Source organism: Arvicola amphibius, chromosome 2 (genome assembly GCF_903992535.2).
Source record: "Arvicola amphibius chromosome 2, mArvAmp1.2, whole genome shotgun sequence".
Taxonomy (NCBI): Eukaryota; Metazoa; Chordata; class Mammalia; order Rodentia; family Cricetidae; genus Arvicola; species Arvicola amphibius.
The window spans coordinates 18,860,753-18,879,027 of NC_052048.2; the positions used below are offsets into that span (position 1 = coordinate 18,860,753).

The window sequence follows — 18,275 nt, forward strand, 5'->3', positions numbered from 1 at the left end:
ACTTTTGATAGATATTTAAATTGTTATTCATGTTCAGTTATTCTGAACAATGACTTAATGATTGCTCTGAGGATGTCTTGAGGTTTTTTTGCCTCCATGTATTAATTAACTAGGAGTGGATTGGTAAATGACACATTAGGTATTTGTGATGGTCAATTTTATATGACAGTTTAACTAGATTACAAGTTGACCATATATTTGTCTAGACATTGTTTCTAGTTATTTATGGGGACATATATGAATTAGACCAGCATTTGAGTCAATAGTTTGAGCAAGGTATCACCATTAGTTGGACTGAGCCCCATACCATCTGCTAAGGACACAAATGGAAGGAAAACATAGAGGAAGGGTTAATTCCCTCCTCTCTCCTATTGACTTAAGACATTTGTCATCTCTTACTCTTCATGGGAGCTCTTGGATCTTAGATCTTTAGAATATTGAAACTGCATCAGCAGACCACATTCTTTTGCCCATTTCTATGAGTGTCAAGGAATGCAATCTTAAAGTAATAAAAAATATAGCCAGACAGTGGTGGCGCACGCTTTTAATTCCAGCACATGGGAGGCAGAAGCAGACAAATCTTTGTGAATACAATGCCAGCCTGGTCTACAAGTGCTAGTTCCAGGACAGGTTTAATTCATAGCTACAGAGAAACCCTGCTTCAAAAAAAGTTGAAAGCAAAGCTTTCTAAACAAGATATTCCAAGTGTTTCATCAAACTTCAGTGTTAATCGTCAGCATCAACAGTCAAGTCAGAAGAGAGGTCTAAATTCTTTATACTCTTTCTCTTGTCCTTCAAATATTGTCCCATTTAAACACTAATCTGAACACTTTTGCTGCAGTAGTGTGATGATAAGGAGTTGTGGGACCCTAGAACCCAAGACCTCAACACAAGGATAAATATCTTATTTTCCTGAGAAAAAAAAAGAATTGATAGACAGGAAAAGATCTGACTTCTAGGAATTCTTTTATAATGGACCCTTATAGGAATTCAGAATTTTTCATACTGGCTACCAGTTTCTTAAGGTTCCTCGGGATTGATCTTCCTTTCTTCTTCATGCTGAGTTATTTGGAGTTTCCTACCTGCATTTTGCTTGTTCCTTCAGTGCTTTGTAAGATGAACTAACTGTGTGCACCTGAAAGAGGCAGCTTAAGCCTGTTATTCCAGCTTCCTTTGAGACTGAGTCAAGGCTAAATGGGCAAAAATTATCTAAACTCCCTAGACAACTGCTTCTATATATAGGGTATAAACAGGATAGGTATGTGTCATCCAGAAATAAAAGTTAAACTTTTTTAAGAGTTTATTAGAATGTATTAATTATATAAAATCAAGGGTTTCACTATGACTTTGTATATGAATATAATAATTATTATATCCAATTCCCCTTTCCCTGTTATCCTTCCAGTACCTTCTAATGCTTCTACTTTGATGTATTATCTGTATTGTTTCTTTTCCCTTTAATTATTAACTACATGTTTACAAGTGGTACATATATGTAATCTGTCATCCTATTTAGTGCTGTTCACATGCATATGTTTTAGAGCTGACCACTTGGTATTAGACATCCACTTATGAGCTCATTCCTACAAGAGATTTAATTTCTCTCTAACCGTCTCAATTATCTGTAGTTCTTCATCTAGGATTGGGGGTTGTGGAGCTTTCCCCTGTATAGATTGGCATGTGTTGCTTAGGTTACACTATTTTGAGATTGTCTGATTGCAGCTTTCCTGTTTGGAGTCTCTGTATTTTACAATCTCTAGTCTCCTAGTCTCTACTCCTCTGAGCTGTTCCCTGAACCTTAGGTGTAGGAGTTAGTTGTTATTCTGAAATTTTACTTAAAACATTAGAGGTTTGTCATCCCTTTGTCACATGATGCTCCAGGTTGTAGCTAGTCGTGAATGATGGGATGGTCCTGGTAATGATTCTCTTACCAGTTCTGATGTCTTTAGAGTGTTCAATCTCCTTACATCTCATTACAGTGGCTCTCGGGATCCTTTGTTTATTTCTAATGATGGCAGTCGCAGTGTGGCTGACATACAGTGAGTAATTCATATACATTATTTGCCTAGGTACTAGCAATAAATACTAATAATGTCATAGAATATAATTATTTTGTCTGTCATCGGGTGACATTTCAGGTATCCTGGAATTTGAAAGTTTTTTGTTTTCCCCTAGACTTCTGAACCCTTGGGCATTATAGTGACTCTGGGGCTGCCTTGGACTTATTCTGTCTTACTCATAATATATTTCCTGTGGCTGGGCGGGTGGTGGTGCACACCTTTAATCCCAGCACAGGGAGGCAGAGGCAGGCGGAATCTCTGAGTTCGAGGCCAGCCTGGTCTACAAGAGCTAGTTCCAGGCCAGGCTCTAGAAACTACAGGGAAACCTGTCTCGAAAAACCAAAAAAAAAAAAAAATATTCCCTGTGATAATGTGTTGTCACTGATATTCTGCTTCCGTAGCTCTGATGACTTTGAATCTGATATAGACAGCTTGTAAAAAATAGATGTACAAAATAAATTACATTGTCTTATGGATATTGAGGACACGGTTTAAATGAAAAGATGGAATCTGTAAACAGAAGTTTGAAATTGTAGAACTTCAGCTTTACCTTTTGTTTGATGTCCTCACATCCTTAGAGAAAACCACTGATGGGCTAAGCTCCAACAAAGCTGCAAATTTTCATATTTTTGTCTCTTCTGTGGTGGGTAGTCCATCTGCTCTAATGATAACTGTGGTATTACTTCACTGTTTCTTAGTTCAAATTTTCATGCTGTGTTAGGTGTCTCTGACTATTTTACTTAAGTATTGTTGTTGTAGGTTTTTTTTTTCTGTGCAAAAATGAAGTAATCAGAACATAAGGTGTTTCCACCATAATATTTTTAGCTAGCTTACCCTAAAGCTCCCAATAGAGAAAAGTTAGTTGAAGTGTCAAATAGCAATCAAAATAATGATATGTATTGGCTGTCAGCAGGAAGATTTTCTCTAACCTTAAATTTCAATATTTATGCTGTATAAGCATTTTTATTTTATCTTCTGCTAATTTTATTTTTTTCAGTATAGCCAAGAAAAAAATACACACTGCAAAAATCTGCATACAACCACAATTTTCTATAATTAACTGATTTGTTAATTTCTAAACTTTAACATAACAAATTAAAATAATGATATCTATTGGTGTCAAAATGAAGCTTTTTCTCTAATCTTCTATTTCAATACTTATTCCTCATGAGCATTTTTTTGATGTTATATCTGCTACTAATTTTAGTTTTTCAGTATAGTGAAAAAAACCATAATCTGCAGAAAGAAAACTCTAAATGACCTCACTCAACAGTATCACACCCTGCAAAGGAACAACTCCCTAATGAAAGAAATGCTGACAAATAAGTCTAGAGAGTTTGAGGGCCTCAAACGTCAGAAGGAACCTGACTCCTCCAACAGAGAACAGAACAGCTTCTGTGGGAAAACTAAAGTTTTAGATTTCGTACAGCTCACAGGTATGGAGGGCATCTTGAATAAGGAATTGTGCTATTCTGTATTCATTCTTCTCCAGAAGATTTGAAGTCCTGTTAGCCACTTTTAACACTGGTAATCTGTGGGTTAATGGTTGAGGTTTTATGTAGAGGTAAAGAACCCTGGAAATCTTTGTTTGGATTAGGATAATCTTATAGTGTTTAGAACTCAGGGGTCATTGGGTGCTCCTACTGCTACCGGTGCATGGGATTAAAATTCACCACAGCTAAGAATTCAGGTCAATTTTATTTATGGGAAAATCTGAGTCTCCAACTTTATTTTTGTCAGAAAATGAAGTTTTTATTAAGAGGGTATTTACAAAATATTTAGTTTAAAATGAACATAGAACATTTAGATGGATGCAATCACAGAAATAACTATGTTTGTGTGTTTTCTTCTGTCTTGATATAACAAAGTTGGCCTGTTTTGTGACTGAGATATCCTTCCCTGAAGTTCACATGGGAGTCTCACCATGGCTGTTCACATTCATGCACCTCTAACAGTAACACTATTAATAACACCAGTAAGACAAACATATCAAGTGTTATGAGAAATTTTTTATTTTGCATCATGTCTGGCTATCTTTAATTGATTCAACTGATAAATAATTATTAAATAATTGTTCAGAATTTAGAGTTTACAAAATGCTTTCTATATGATCTTACTGTGCTTTGATAGAAGGTATTGACAATTTCATTATGCAAGGATTGATGATATCTTTAAAACTGCTACATTGTAAAATATGTGACAGAAAAAGCTCCAAATTTTTTTGAAATATTCCAGACCCATGAAAAACATTTGTGTCATTATTATTTTTTTAGAACTATAAATGGTAGCTTAACACTGTAATCCCTGTACTTAGGAGGACTGAGGCAGAAGGATTGTAAATTTGAGAACAGTCTATGTAGCCCAACAAATTACCAGGCCAGCCTGAGCTACACAATGATAGCTCTTCAGAGGAAACAAAGATTGAAGATAAGTTTGGTAACTGAACATGTGCTGTCCCTATCCCCTCAATAAAAAAATAATTGCATTGAGGTGTTGTTGTTACACAAAACTGGACACATTTTATTGTTTTCAGCTTGACATGTTTGGGCATGTGGGGTGTACCATTGAATGCATCAACATAATCAGAACAGACTATCACCTTCACAAGTTCTGTCATATGTCTCTTATATATCTTAAAAGAAGGAGCATCTAACATAAGCACAGCATAACTCTAATGCACAGTATGTGTGAACCAGTGTGGGCACAGGGGTATTACTACTAATCTAGAATTCTGTCATTCTTGTAATAGTCTTGGAGCAGAAAATGTTTGTTCTCCACCCTCAAGATTTTTATGTATCAGATGGTTTTGTTTCTTAGGCTTGGGCTGTGTTAGAACCTTCATCTGATGTTGGGAGAAGGGTCACTGGCCACCTGGCTAGCTTAGACCCAAAATAATCACACAGAAACTGTATTAATTAAATCACTGTTTGGCCCATTAGCTCTAGCTTCTTGTTGGCTACCTCTTACATTAATTTAACCCATTTCTATTAATCTGTATATCACCATGAGGTTGTGGCCTACCAACAAAGTTTCAGCACATCTATCTCTGGCAGCAGTCCTATGGCATCTTTCTGTGACTCTGACCTTTTTCCTCACAGCATTCAGTTTAGTTTTTCCCCCACCTACCTATGTTCTGCCCTATCAACAGTCCAAAGCAGTTTGCTTTATTCATTAACCAATAAAGCAACACATAGACAGAAGGACCTCCCACATCAATCTGAGTTGAATCATAAAATTTAGTTCTGGGCCTGGATTGTTTCATTTTGCACACCATGCTCAAGTTCATCTATGTTTTTCACAGTGGTGTTTCATCTGTATTGGTGATGTTGAGGCATTGAGGCTCATTTTGTAGCCCAGGCTGTCTTAGAATCTACATTGTAACCAAGGCTGGTATGGAAGTCATCTCTACTTAGGCTAGGCTGGCCTCAAAACTGCTGGTGACCCTCCTTTCTCTCTCTCTGGAGTGCTCAGGTCATGGCATAAGCTACCATGCCCAGACAATTTACTTCCCTTTAAAGGATAAACAGTATTTGTTTGTGTGCATCTGCTATATTTTTGGTACTGATTTATCCACAATGTACACATTAGCAGTTTCAATATCTCTACTGTTATAAACAGTGTTGCATAAAGCATGGATGTACTAGAAATCTTAACATCTGAAAGCTGTAATATTTTCTTAGTTATAGAGGCTTAGTAAATGCATTTCCATGATAACAGCATGTCAGAAATTAAGAAGTTTTATCACCTTCTCCATTGTAGGCAAATATGTTGAAGGACACTTTTTCTGCTGTGCCATAAAATGTTATTTCATCATGGCAAATAAACACTGGAATGGATGTAAACAGACCTGCCAGGACTACAGCTTGTCCCTTTTGAAGATAGACGATGAGCATGAACTGGTTATTGTAGACTCTTACTTTTTATCTTAGACTTTGTCTCTGATCTTGGATAGTGAGACACTGAGTGCAGGTAATTTTTTGGTTGTATATAGTTTGCTGTAATGTGAATAAATCTGTGCAGTAAGAGCAGGAAACTCACTCTTGTTCCTGGCTTAGTGTCAGGATACAGGGTCTTTTACAAAGAGACTTAATATTTAAGAGACAACTGTGCTTTGCACTCTCCCCCCTTTCTCGGGATTCTGCAAGAGGATCCCCCCAGAGAAGCAAGTTTTCCCGAATAAGTTTACCCCTTTGTATATAATATCCAGTGACTGACATTTATTATTTCATAGAATGCCAACTACATTTGCCAAGAGCTTAGTGCTTTCTTATTGAAATCCAAATGTGAGACTGTCTGAAATGATCAATTGGATAGAGAAATTAACTGACAACTAGGCCCATTTGCAAATGGAAATTATATAAGAACTATGTGATAAATGGTTTTTTACCAGTTAGCCCCACAGTGTTTCTAACTGAAGTCTCCCACTTTAATGTGTGGGGTTTATGTGGTTTAAGCTTTTAATAATCTTCCTTTTACAAGCGAGGTTGCTCTTCCATTTGGGGCATGAATACTCAGAACTGAGATATCATCTTGGTGGATTTTTTCCTTTGAAAGTATGAAATGCTCTTTCCATATCTTTTGGGTAAATTTGGTTTGAATTCTGTTTTGTTAGATATTGGAATACCTATACTACCTTGCCTTCTGAGTTCATTTGGATGGATAAAAATTTCCAACCCTTAACTCTCAGGCAATGTTGAGGTGTCTTTCTTGCATGCAGCAGATGGGTGGGACCCTGTTTTCATACCCAAACAGTCTGGTAGTCTGTATATTTTTATTGAGAGGTTGAGTCCATTGATATTGATGTAAAATAATGACCAGTAATTGTTAATTCCTATTATTTTTATTGCTGTTGGTGGTAGTGTGTTTGTGTGCTTGTACATGTATGATTTTTTTTGTGTGTATGTATTTCCCTTTTTTGGGGTTTTCCTGCTGTCAGATTATCTATTGCCTGTGCTTTACAGATGTAGTTAACTTCCTTGGGTTGGACTTTTCTCTTTTTTTGGTATTTTTCAAGACAGGGTTTCTCTGTAGCTTCGGTGCCTATCCTGGAACTAGCTCTTGTAGACCAGGCTGGCCTCGAACTCAGAGATCTGCCTGCCTCTGCCTCCCGAGGGCTGGGATTAAAGGCGTGCGCCACCACCGCCCGGCTGGACTTTTCTTTCAAGTACTTTTGATAGGGTTGTCTATAGATAGATATTGTTGACATTTCGTTTGTCATGAAATGTCTTGTTTTCTCCATCAATGGTGATTGAGAGTTTTGCTGAGTAGAGTTGTCTGCACTGGCACCTGTGCTCTCTTAGCGTCTCTATGACATTAGTCCAAGCCTTTCTGGCTTTTCTCAACTTCTATTGAGAAGTTCAGCGTGATTTTAATAGGTGTGCCTTTATATATTACTTGGGTTTTGACAGTATTTTATCTATCTTTCTACTCTTGTAGTAATGGGAATAAAATTAATATTCCTGTTCATGCTTAGCAAACTTGTTCAGCACTGAAAGATACTCAAGTCTCAAGATAATAGAATTATAACAAGCAGTTTATAGTTCTCTAGTTATAGTCACATATATTCTTCTTTTAAATTTTATTTATTTATTTTAAAATGATCTTTTCTAATTTTACACACCTGTCCCAATTCGAGCTCCCTTACATCCTCCTGCTTCCCTTACTTTCCCCTCACTCCAGTTCCTCATCTATACCTCATAGAGAGCAAGACTTTTCACAAAGAGTCAACAAAGTCTGACACCTCAGTTTGAGGCAGGACTGAGGCCCTGACACCATACTTAGTAAGTGAGGTATCCCTTCAAAAAATTGGGCTCCAAAAAGCCAGTTCAAGTAGTAGGGATAATACCTGGTCTCACTGTTGGTGGTCCCACAGACTGCCCAACCCACAAAGCAATCACCACATTCATAGTTTGGTACTATGTAGATTTCTTCATTATCAGTCCTAAGTCAGTGAGCTCCCACTAGCTCATGTCTATTGTTTTTGTGGGTATCCGATCATGGTACTGACCCCCTTTGCTTATATTATTGTTACTTCTTCTCTCTCTTGAATTTTCTCCAGAAGCTCAGACCAGTGCTTAGCACTGGACCTCTGTGTCTGCATCCATTAGTTGCTGGATGAAGTCTCTAGGTAGTCATTAATCTGGTTGCAGGGGAAGGCAAGTTGAGGCACCCTCTCCACTATTGTTTAGGAACTCAGCATGGATCATTCATGGAAGCCTACTGAATGAAAAAAGATCTTCAGTGACTCCACATTGGACAGAGGACTAATCTCCAAAATATATTTAAAAAATGAAGAAACTAGATATTAAAATGACAAGTGATACAATTTAAAAATAGGGTACATATCCAAACAGAGAATTCTCAACAGAAGAATATCAAATGCCTGAAAGGCACTTAAGACATAGCTCAACATTTTTAGCTATCTGGGAAATGCAAATCAAAACGAGACTGAGACAGCAAGTTATACCAGTTAGAATGACTAAGATCAAAAACACAAATGAAAGCCTATTCTGGAGAGGTATTGCTAGTGGGAGTGTAATCTTGTACAGTCATGTTGTAAACCAATATGGCAGTTAGAGCAGTTGCACAAAGGTTTGAGAATCAGTCTATCTCAGGACCAAACAATGCCACTCTTGGGCATCTGCTCAAATGATGAACACTCATACCACAAGAATATTGCTCCACTGTGTTATGGCAACATTATTTGTAATGAAACCTGGAAACAATGTAGGTGCTCCTTAAATGAAGAATAGATAAAGAAAATGTGGTATATTTATACAATAGAGTACTACACAGTTAAAAAAAAATGACAACTTGATCCTTTTAAATTGCTCTTGGGGATTTTCTTTTCTTCTCCTCTGCCATCCTCTCTCTTTCCTTCCTCCCAACCCTTCTCATCCCCTCTCTCTTCTCTTATTCTCTCTCTCTCTCTCTCTCTCTCTCTCTCTCTCTCTCCTCTCTCTCTCTCTCTCTCTCTCTCTCTCTCCTCTCTCTCTCTCTCTCTCTCTCTCTCTCTCATTTTTAGAGATATAGTATTTCATTAGCTACAATTCACTCTTTAAACATTCTGGCCTCAAACTCACAGACAATCACCTGCTTTTGCCTCCTCAGTGATGGGTTTAAAGGTGTTTGCCCCCACAGCCCAGCAGGATTTTCTTTTCTGATCCAATCTATTTGGTATTCTGTAATCTTTTTTTTTATACCTTCTTTCCTAACTTTAAATGTAGTATCTGGGATTTTTGGCTGGGATTTTTCTCCTGTCCCACTTTTCATAAGTTCATCCTTTTCATTGTCCCAGACTTTCTGGATGTTTCATGTTAGGAGTTTTTTTTGTTAGATTTAACTCTTTCTTTGATCACTGAATTTATTTCTTCCATCTTCACCACCTGAGATTCTTTCTTCCATCTCTTACATTCTTTGGCAATGCTTGCACTTTTAGTGTCTGTTGACTTAGCCAGATGTTCATTTTGAGAACTCTGTTGGTTGTGTTTTATTTATTTCTTCCATTTCAGTTTTTAGATCTTTAATAGTTTCCTTCACCCATTCATTATTTTTCTTTGTTTTCTAGACATTCTTTAAGGGATTTATTGATTTCTTTAAGGGATTTTCTCATTTCCTCTTCAAGGTCTTCTATTATGTCCATAAATTGTTTTTATGATTGTTTTCTTGAGTTTCAGATGCCTTGAAATATACAGGTTTTACTGTCATAGTATAGCTGGGGACTGCTGGTGCCCTATTGCCTTGACTGTTATTTATTTTGTTGTTATTCTGTCATGTAGGCATTTTGTTTTGAAATAATTATAGATCCAGGTATGGATTTCTGAGGTTGTCTTTGTTAGATGGATGTTTTGTTCCTTGGTTTCTGTTACCTTTTTTTCTGCTCTTCTCATCTTTGTTTTCTGGATTTCTGGTGATCAATAAGACCTTTGATATGATAAGGAGTCTGTGTCTAAATTTGGATCTGGTTTTCTGGTGATTAGGTTGGCCTTTGTTGTAGTCTGGGGTGTCTCTGTTCCTCTGACTCATGTGGATTGATTTTCTGATTGGTGTGGTTTACTCTTCTTCAATATGATTCTGCCAGAGTTGGAGGCAGGGCTCAGCAGTGGGGCTGGTGATGAGGCGTGTGGGAGAGGACCTTATGATGGGTCTTGAGAAGCAATGTGAAAAAGTAGTGTTGTTTGACTAGCAGGAAGGTCACTCGCCTGCTCTACAGACTAGTGGTTGACAGAACATGAGTCAATGAAGTTTGCTGCTGTTATGGGGGGATTCATTTTAATCATTTGGTTTGAAGACAGAGGGTCACTTATGATGAACACTTCCCAAGTGCTCCTGTAGTCATATGGAATGTTAATTTGAGTGATTTAATAACTTCATTATTTAAGGAGCTCCATTCAATATTCATTTAGGCGTCAGAATAAGGGAGATTGTGAATTCAAAGACAACCTTGGCTACACAATGCAACTTTCTTTGAGAACACAGTCATAAATCATTTCATGAATCTGGTGTCTCTAAATAGATACCTGGTGTTTTCTTTTTAAATAACTTATGTAGTTTACTGGTTTTTGCATAAATGAGATTACATGTGAGAAATTACTTTAAAAATGAACTTGGAGGGACTGAAGGACTAGAGGACAGGACAGCAGAGAAACTGACATCTAAAAATAGTTAAGATCTGTTATGTTGTTCTTTCTTCAAAACAGAAGGAAATTTAATCATTAGATATGTCTTTTTTCCTTACAGAAGTTCCTTCAGTTCAAAATTAATCCACATAGTTACTGGATTGGATTATCATATAATGCAAGAAAAAACAAATGGCAATGGAATTGACGATGACCCAGATAGCCTGTGAGTTTCCTGAACACTCACACTCTAACAGTGTGCCCCCTGTACATGATTTGGGGAGGATTGTGTGTGATATAGGATGTAGTTCTATGTATGTGTTGCCTTTATTAGTCAATGAATAAAGCTGTTTCGGCCAATGGTTTATCAGAGTAAAGCCAGGTGGGAAATCTGAAGAGAGAGATAGCGATGCCATGTAGCTGCTGAAGAAGTAGCATGCTGCACCAGTAATCCACAGCCTTGTGGCAGTACACAGATGAATAGAAATGGGTTTAATAGAGCTAACCAGTAAGAAGCCTAAGACATTGGCCAAACAATATTGTAATTAATATAGTTCTGTGTGATTGTGTCTGTGCAGCTGAGAAGTGAAAGTACAGACCCTGCTTAAATATGGGCAAAGGCATTTTCTTATTTCACATGCTTTCCTCATTTCCTATGGAACCCATGGTAAGAACAAGATGCATATCACATGTTTGATTAAATGTTAGAACCGGGAAAGAGTAAATGTCTAGAAGCTGACTGATAGTGATGTAATACTTCTGAACACACCTCAGGACTGTATGTTTCTATGAAGAGCAGGCACAAGCAAATCAAAGCTTAAGATGACATGAAATAACTGGATCACGCTACAGATACAATGAGTATGAGTATCTCAAACTTTTACTAGGCTTGTTTCTGTAGCTAGTGTATATAATTGTTTGCTATTTATAAATGTAAGAATATCTTAATGTGTTCTTTCCATTTCAACGTGTTGAAGTGTATAATAAGATCAAAGGTTATTTCCAATCTGGTAGAAAGCTACTCACTATTTTCTTAAAAATATTTCTGGAAAATATCATAATATACAGGGTGAAATTTGATCATATTCACCCTTTACTTGCCCCTCTGAACCTTTTCCTGACTGTACGCTAAAGTATCCACATGTAACTCAAGTTTTCTTAATTCATACTGTCTATTAGTGTATGGTAATAGCACATTCACTGCAGCAAGCAATCCAAGCAGTAGCCACACCCCCAATAAAGAATGAGTCTTCTATTCCAAACAGCTGTCACCTAACAATACTGGACTGACTAAAGATAGAGGGCAGTTCCCCATCTATGCTGGAATTTTAGCTGACTTAACCCTGTGCAAGTTGCATATAGGTAACCACAGCTGCCAAGTTTGTGATTTGACAGCTGTGTCATGTCCACAAGGCAGCATTTCGCAGAGCTTTTCCACATTGGCTATTTGTTACATTTTTCCCCACTTCCTTTTCACTGATATTCCCTGAGTATTTGGGTTTGCTGGGAGGGGTTGATGAAGACATCTCCATAGGACTGAACACATTTTCTCTTCAGCGCTTTGAGCAGGCCTGCCACTCTGACCTCCCTAATCATGGGTTTTGATTTAGATTACAGCACTGAATATAACATCCCTCATGTGATAAAGACCTCATTGCCATTAAAAAAAGCATTTCTTCATCCTATAATGATAGTTCCATGGGGCACACCTTGCCTTGCAGGTCAGTATCGTGACATGCAGGGTCCAGCGCTGGGTAAGACATTCAATCTTTTCTCCCTTCGAAGCTTGCAAGGACTTTCTGATCATTTGAATGCTAGTCCAAGGGAAGATGTTTTCTGATTGACTTGAGGCTGACTTACCTATGTCGTAATGTCTAAGTGTGTGTGTTTTTAGCATTACAGTCTTACCATGTACTATGTTGTATAATCAAGAGCAGTAGCAATAGCCTATACTGTTTGTTCACTTCTGTGATCACAAACAAATACATGGAAAAAAGGAAAACAAAACAAAACAAAATAACAAAAACTAAACCACCACAGAATCATGGAGTCTGTTTTTGTTGGTCAACTACAAGCTTACTAACTAGTGATTATTCATAAGGCATTTTGTACATCTTTGGTTTAGTTTATCCACCCTCATTCTCTTCTGTCCCTTTTCCTCCAATTCCATTCCCATTTGATTCTTTATTCCTCAGAAATTTTCCCTCTATTTTCATATCACATAATTACTCTTCCTCCTGCTTACTGATACCTTTAGAAATATGAAATGCTGAGATTTTATGATTGTCCATAAATAAATTTGCTAACTACTTATACTTTTAAGTTGCTTTTTATGTCACTTAAATTTATTTGATTTTTTTTATTATTTTTGTTTTTAATAGAGATTCATGTCAGCAAGGCTGCCTTGAAATCCTAGTCCATATGTCTCCATCTCCTAGTTGCTAGGACTACAAGTGCCTGTCCTGTCCCTTTTTTTGAAAGATATCAACCATACTTATTTTACCACACATAATGTTTTAATCCTAGTGTCTGAAGTTCTTTGGGTTTAATGTACTGTTTCTTTTTTTTAAGGACATATTTATTTTATATTATTTTTATTTATTTTTTGTTTTCATTTTTTAATTCATTTTATTTATTTATTTATTTATTTTTTGGTTTTTCGAGACAGGGTTTCTCTGTGGCTTTGGAGCCTGTCCTGGAACTAGCTCTTGTAGACCAGGCTGGCCTCGAACTCACAGAGATCTGTTTGCCTCTGCCTCCCGTTATTATTATTTTTTTATTAAAAAATTTCTGCCTCCTCCCCTTTCTCCCCACTTCCCCTCCTCCTCCCTCTCCAGTCCAAAGAGCAGTAAGGTTCCCTGCCCTGTGGGAAGTCCAAGGTCCTCCCCCCTCCATCCAGGTCTAGGAAGTAAGCATCCAAACAGGCTAGTCCCCTTCCCCCAAAGCCAGTACATGCAGTAGGATCAAAACCCAATGCCGTTGTCCTTGGCTTCTCAGCAGGCCTCATTGTCCGCCAATGTTCAGGGAGTCTGGTTTTTATCCCATGCTTTTTCAGGTCCCAGTCCAGCTGGCCTTGGTGAGCTCCCAGTAGATCAGCCCCACCATCTCAGTGGGTGGGGGCACCCCTCGTGGTCCTGACTTTCTTGCTCATGTTCTCCCTATTTTTAATGTACTGTTTCTGTGGATTTTGGTCATGATGCCATTTTCTTGCGATATTTCTAGAATTTCTTCTTTAGCAGCTGCAGAAATGTCTGAAACACAATATTCACAGTGGTAACTTTTCAGGAATCTTTCATTTAATGTCTGAGAACATGGCAGGTCTAGCTCACTTTAATTCTAAATGTGCCCCACCAGGGTGACATTTAGTTTCCAAATTTGCAAGAAAATAGCTTCCTTTCTTTCTCTTTTCTAAGGACTCTCTCAAACAGGCTGTCACAGATGGGGCCAGTATGTTACAGAGGTTGTCAGCAAACAGACTTCCTTTTGGGTGTATTGATATGTTCAAAGCAAACAGATTAATATTACTGTTATTAATTTTGTTTTTTTTTCTATGACACACCCTACCATAAAGACTAGCTTTGCTATTCCTGTCTATACCTCTTGAGAAATAGTGTTCACCATGTATGGCCACAGAGATAATGATTTTGTTTGTATCGTACAGCACCATACAGAGTGAAATGGGCAGATGGTAACATTTATAGTGAGGTGCCAGAGGTTGAAAGAATGCCTGTACCCAGGTTAAGAGATCTTTGTAGACCTTGACTATGCAGCAAAACTGTTTCCTGATGATGGTATGGTAACTAGGACCAGGCCTGAGGCTTCAGTAAGAAAGCATGGAGCTCAGAAAGTTTCTGTGACTTCCACATACATTTTTCCTAGTGGGAAGATGCAGTCACATGGACACCTGTTTCAAATGTCAGCTTCTAACGAACTTAGGCAAGAAGTTGTGAGATTAATTTGTACTTCTTGGCTATAGGACATAGAGGTAAATTAAGAGCTCATGATGCAGAATATGTGCTCCATGTGGTGTCTTGTGAAAAGTAAAGTCTACTGGATCTTTCCTCTTTGCCCATGTTTGTAGTGAGAAAGCGGCAGGGCTGCGTCCCGCCACCTGGCCAACGGCTAGCTTTACACCCAAAATAATTACACGGAAACTCTATTCTTTTAAACACTGCCTGGCCCATTATCTGTAGCCTCTTATTGGCTAATTCCACATCTTCCTTTAACCCATATTTAGTAATCCGTGTAGCACCACGAGGTGTGGCTTACCAGGAGAGATCTTAACCTGCGTCCATCTCAGAGAGGAGAAGCATGGAGACTCACTATGGAGACTGCCTGAAGCATCTCCCCACTCCTGCTACCCAGCATTCTGTTTCTGTCTACTCCGCCTACCTAATTTTCTGTTCTCTTAAAGGCCAAGGCAGTTTTCTTTATTAATTAATCAATGAAAGTAACATAGACAGATAACATCTCCTCCATCACATGTTCAACACACATACTTTATTGATTTTAAATAATCATACTTCCTAACTAATTTGTATACTCACTCCTACTGTACCTTACCTCTTTTGTCTATGATCTATAGGTCATGTAGTTTCATCTATATTCCTTTTCTCTTTCTATCGTAAATCTGAATACTCTATTTCCACCTTGATTAAATATTAGGACTTAAAGAAGGTTATCTCTTGTTGAAGATTTATCAGTTTTTCCTCTCAGGCCCCATGGAGTTCTGTGAATTTCATTCTCTGTTGGCTATTCTTTGATCTATTCTCATCAGGCTAGCCTGGTTAAAACTCTGTGTTGCCCAAGCCATGACACCTTGTCCTTTTGTCACATACATTAATTTCCCTGTTTTCTAAATGTCTTTATTGAAAAAGCATCATAGAAAATCAACTTTAGCATAAAATTATTTCTTAGTGATCCTAAACTTAATTTTATGTGATGATGAAAAAATTAACAGTGTGGAATAATAAAGAATAGAATTATGATCAGAAACAAATTTTCTGTTTATTTTTAATTACAGTTTTTATTTTGTGTGAAACATGCATTTGTGTGATCATGTTACAGCACATCTGTAGTTAGAGGGCAGTTGAAGGAGTTATTTCTCTCCTTCTCCTGTGTGGTTTCTGAGGGCTAAACTCTGGTAGTCGGGTTTGATAGCAATGGCTTCTATCTACTAAGTCATGGCACCAGGCACAAGGCCAATTTTTTAAAAGATTTTAGAGAAAACAAAAATATTTAATCAAACAATTACAATTGATTCTATATTCTATGTGTATTGACCAATGAACTTTGTTTTTAGAATCATTGCCTATATTAATATATGCTTCAAAGGTTAATAACTGCCGATTATATGTTTTGTTTTACAGTGATTTGATGACAGTGAAATCATTACAGAGAAGTGGAGGCTGTGCATTTCTCAGTTATAGAGGAATACATACTGATGATTGTGGTAGAAGCTACCCCTGTTTCTGTGAAAAGAGAGAGGATAAATAACCTGATTCAGTGTGCATTATGGAGGAAAAGTAAAAAAAAAATGAATTTTTGTCATCTTTCTTGATTTCATGTGATGATTTGTGACTACTTAATGATTGAGTGTCTTAACCACAAGATTCGGTCAGCTGAGCAAACAGATTAATGGATAAGAAAGGCAAGAAATATTCTTCTGAAACCTGACTTAGCACAGCAGAAGCCATCTTTCTTCCTGTAAACACAACAGACTATGTCTGGAGAATGCGTACCATTTGTTTCCAGCCCTGAGGATTCAGTATCTTTGTTTCCTGAAAGAGATATGGTTCCAAACACAGAAGCTTGAAAAAGAGGGCACACATCTCCTTCTCACTAGGATAATCCATTTCTATATCCCACTGCTCTGGCATCACAATTAAGAACTAGGATGCAATTGTGGGTTTTTGTTTGTTAGCTATTTGGTTATTGCTTGTTATTTTTTGAATGTAGAATTTATTTTAAGAAACATTTCTTGCTGTAAAATACATTCCCAGATTTGATAAATAGTTGCCAGGATAGTTCAAGGGACTCAAACAACCATCCATAGTCCTCATGTGTTCTCATCCTCTTTCTCTCTCTCACTCTCTCTCTCTCTTTCTCTCTCTCTGTCTCTCTATCTCTCTGTCTCTCTTATTTTCTTACAGGTATAAGAGTTTGGGTATAGAATAGACTGCATAGTAGGTTTGAGGTAGTTTAGGGCTACAGAGTGAGACTTCTCATGAAGAATAATAATAATGTTGATGGTAACAATAAAACTAAACTTCATAAATATTTTCTAGAGACAAGCATTTTCTTTTTTAGCATCATACTAAAACTATAAAACTTAAGAAATTTAGTATTTACCAAGTATTATCATCTATTCAATAGCCCATATTCATATGTGTCAGTTTTCTACCTCACATCGCTGTCAATATTTCCTCACGTTCACTATCATCAGTGCTTTCACTTGTAACGTCCTTTAGATCTAAAATTGGTATTGAGTTGTGATGTCTGCTTTTAGACCTTAACATTAAAAAAATCTCAAAATTTACCTTGTAGTGTATATGTAACAAAACATACTCATTGTAAGTTATGTGAAATATGAATTTTACAAATTGTGTACCTCTTTTCAAGAACCATTGTACAGACTAGTTTTATGTCAACTTGACACAAGTTAGATACATCTGAGTGGCGGAACCTCATTTGAGAAAGTGCCTCAATAAGAATTGGCTCTACGCAAGCCTATAGGGAATTTTCTTAATTAGTGACTGATTGGAAGGACCCAACACATTGTGAGTGGTGCCATCCCTGGACTGGTGTTCCTGAATTTTATAAGAAAGGGAGCTGAGCAAGCCATGGGAGCTTTCAGTAACCAGCCCTCCTACATGGTCTCTTCATCAGTTTCTGCCTCCTGTTTCCTGCCAGGTTTTAGTGCCTGCCTGCCTTCCTTCAGTGATGGACTGTTATTTGGAATGTTACCAAAACAATCCCTTTCCTCCCAAATTGTTTTGGTCATGGTGTTTCATCATAGCAATAGAAACCCCAAGAAAACAATTAAAATTTAACAGGAAAATTATTTTTATCATCCAAAGTTCTTTTTCTAACCTTTGGTCTCCTATCTGTGCCAAGGTAAACAGGTATATGCTCCCTTGTACTGTAAATTAATAGGCATTTCATAGTTTCATATACTAAGTACAAATTTGTGATTGGCTCTGTATTTCTTTGCATCTTTTACTATTATTATTATTTAGCTAACTCAAGCTTTTTGTTGGAGAAGAGAGGCTGCTTGTTAGGTTCCCATACACCCAGCTAGCTTAGACATGAAATAATCACACAGAAACTGTATTAATTAAATCACTGCTTGGCCCATTAGCTCTAAACCTCTTATTAGCTAACTCATATATTAATTTAACCCATTTCTATTAATCTTTATTTTGCCATGTGGTAAAGTTCCCAGCATCTATCTCCAGTGGCTCCACGGCTTCTGAGTCTGCCCTTTTTCTCCCAGCATACAGCCTAGTTTTCCCTCTAGTTCTGTTCTGCCCTTGCCATAGGCTCAATGATGTTCTTTATTCATAAATAAAAAATTAAATGTCAATGCACTGGACAT

General features: G+C 37.3%; 1 pseudogene; it reads left to right on the forward strand.

Annotated features, from left to right (window-relative positions):
• Positions 1-2,008: 2,008 nt before the first annotated feature.
• LOC119807099 lies at positions 2,009-16,174 on the forward strand (annotated as a pseudogene).
• Positions 16,175-18,275: the final 2,101 nt, after the last annotated feature.